A 3165-nucleotide genomic window follows, 5' to 3' on the forward strand; every position below is an offset into this window, starting at 1 on the left:
CTAACAAATTACACCTAGTTAAAATTTGATTAAAATGAAATATTTGAAAATGTCAAATTTAAAAGTAATTAAAACCCCTATAAAATCCCCTAGGCCAGTCCCGCTTGCTGGAACAACCACGTCTTGAGGGCGCGGCGGAAGGAAGGGAGATCAGGAATCACCCTGATCTCTGGGGGCAGTTCGTTCCAGAGGGTGGGAGTTATTAATTAATGGTTTGACACATTTGGGGGGGGGGAGAAAGGGGGTCACACATGTTTTGGGCCAGTTGAGATATAATCTGTCAATGGAGTACATTAGCATGAATCCTTAAAGTAAAATAACCATGCTTGCTCTTCATCTTACTGATGCTGATGCTTCCTTTTGCAGGGAGGTGGGACCTATTAGATCCAGCCATCCAGGTAACAGATGAATCAGGAAGGATTCTGGAGGTACCCTGGGGTTTGACTAAGTAATTGGCCAGAATGGGTGGCTAATGAAGGCCTTAGACTGGATTGTTCCTATGCAGTATCTCTCTCTGCCTCAAGCTGGGAGAGCTCCTTGCTTCTCTGAGGAACTCTGGGAAGTGAAATGCTAGAAGTCAAAAAGTGAATTTAACCAAGCACAGGGGCCCATATAAGGACTACTTTGCAGCAAAATGTTATTTTTCTGCTCTTATCACATTTACCAGCAGCTTTCTTTTAGGTGACTCACTCCTTGCTGAGGAGGACTGAGTCACAAGACCACCTGCAGGGCCATGGTGAACAATATTATCGGCATCTGGCAGATAAAGTAATTTGGATTTGCTTGGAGTCAGACTCTGAACTGATTCTTTGAAGGTGATTGAAGCTTGTTATTTGAGAAGAGCTTGCTCCTGTAAAGTGGAAGTGGACAGGATCCTCAGGGCTGCTAACCAACAACTTGTTTATTAGATCCACTGGTCTGCCTGGATTGTTAAACTGTCTTGGGAGGTAGCATGTATTTGGGCCACCTCATGGCTGTTGGAGGAGAAGGCACACATCCCTACCTCAAGAAGTTGTCATTGGATCCAATTTTTTTCCTGTCTCCAATTATCTTTTCTTAGTGGTCAGGCTTAGGTCCAGAGGGTTCTGGAAGAAGCAGGTTAGCTACATCCTTTCAGTCAGATTTCAGAACTGGTAGTATTTTTTATAACCTCTGGCAAAGCAGGATGGGATTGGTGCAACTATCCTGTCTCTCAGAAGCCTTCATTATCACCAACCATGATATTCTTGTGTATTGCCTACATGAATTATGTTGTGTGGACATGGTACCCAGTAATTCTTCTTTCTCAGTTGTCAATCCCAATTGGTGTCGGTAGGCCAGATCAAGCCCTACACGTCTGTGGGGTGCCCATAAGTTTCAACAAGTTTACTCATTCTGCTTAACATCTGCATGAAGCTGCTGGGTGGGATCATCCATCAGTATGGAATAAGTATCACTGATAACACCCAGTTGTGTATCTCAATCCTAAGTCAATCAAACAGTGCCATCAAGGACCTATTTCCGTGTCAGGAGGCTGTGAGAGTCTGGATGAAGAGGAACAGGATCAAACTGATTCTTAGTAAGACTGAATGACTGTAGGTATTTGGATCCCTGGATATCCAGATTATCCATCTTTACTCTTGGTTGAGATTGCACTTCTCCATTCAGGTCTGGTAGTCAATTTGGGAGTCTTTAGTATTCACACTTCTGCTCAAGGAACAGATTGTAAGTTGTAAACAAGAAGGCCTCTGCACAGATCTATCTTGTTTGCTAATTCTACCATTTTCTGGATCAAGAGATTCTATGGACAGTCAAATGATGATGAGGATGATTTGGTTACCTTATATGTGGGCTATTGTAATGCATTTTACATAAGACTGCCCTTGAAGACCACTCAGAAGCTGCAGCTAATTCAGAACACAGCATGGCTTGGTGTGCCAATCTAACATCTCAGCTTTAAGTACAATTCAACATAGTAGTTATCATAAAGCCTGGCTATTTATGGCAATTTATCACCCAGAGCATCTACCCATCCTGTTCAATCTGACAGTTTTCCTGCTCCAGGTCCTTTCAATATAACAATGCCATCTAATGGGAGGTATACCTACTCTATCACTGATCCTGCCTCTAAAGCAGCATACATCCTGACAAATGTCTACTCCTTCCCCAACCTTATAAAAAAGCTTTCAAAATCTTGTTTTTCTATCAGATGTTGGAGCCCTCAAGCGTAATGGTATGACAAACCTTCTGTATTGCTTCATCTTTGAATAATTATTTTGATTTGTTGTATGCCACTCAGAGTTGAAATATTATGAAACAATACAGATTGGAGGACCCCTGTTCTTGTTTCTCTGTTTACGTTTATTGATCACACTGCACACTGGGGCTGAGCTAATATTGTGCCCAAATGATGGGCACATGAGACTTGCTTGCAAATTACAGGCCTAATAGCCTGTTAAGCATAATAAGCAAGCTAATAAACTAGTTGATTGGATTGATTCAGAGCGCATATTAAATGAGCAAGCAGGCTTCAGGTCTGATACTCTATGGACCTGTCTTAGCCAAAAGATATACCTCTGAGTGAAAAATATACATCTAAAGCAGGCTCTATACTGTACACCGCATTTGTTGATTTCAGGTCTGTGTTTGATTTAATTCCCAGATCACACTTTTGCTCATGGATAAACTCTATAAGATGTGTAGATTCAAAATCTGCTGCAATATTTATTATTTATTTTTATTTATTAAATTTATATACCGCCCTATCTCCCTTACGGGACTCAGGGCGGTGAACAGGCGATACTAAAAACCACAATAATAAATAAATAGTTTCTGTGCTAAAATCAAATTAAATAACAGGCCTGTTCTAAAAACACCCCATACGAAACCCCCACTAAAACATAATCAAACTACACCAGGCCGACCGCACGGAATAGATGGGCCTTCAGGGCTCGGCGAAAAAGGCGCAGGTCCGCAACTGTACGTATGTCGGGGGGTAGGTCATTCCAGAGGGCAGGAGCTGCCACAGAGAAGGCTCTCCCCCTGGGGGTCGCCAGCCGGCATTGTCTGGCCGACGGCACTCTAAGGAGGCCCTCTCTGTGGGAGCGGACTGGTCGAAGGGAGGTGTTTGGTAGGAGGCGGTCTTGCAAATACCTAGGTCCATTGCCATGGAGCGCTTTAAAAGTT

This window comes from Protobothrops mucrosquamatus, unplaced genomic scaffold, assembly GCF_001527695.2.
Source record: "Protobothrops mucrosquamatus isolate PMUCROS unplaced genomic scaffold, P.Mucros_1.0 scaffold_215, whole genome shotgun sequence".
Classification (NCBI taxonomy): domain Eukaryota; kingdom Metazoa; phylum Chordata; class Lepidosauria; order Squamata; family Viperidae; genus Protobothrops; species Protobothrops mucrosquamatus.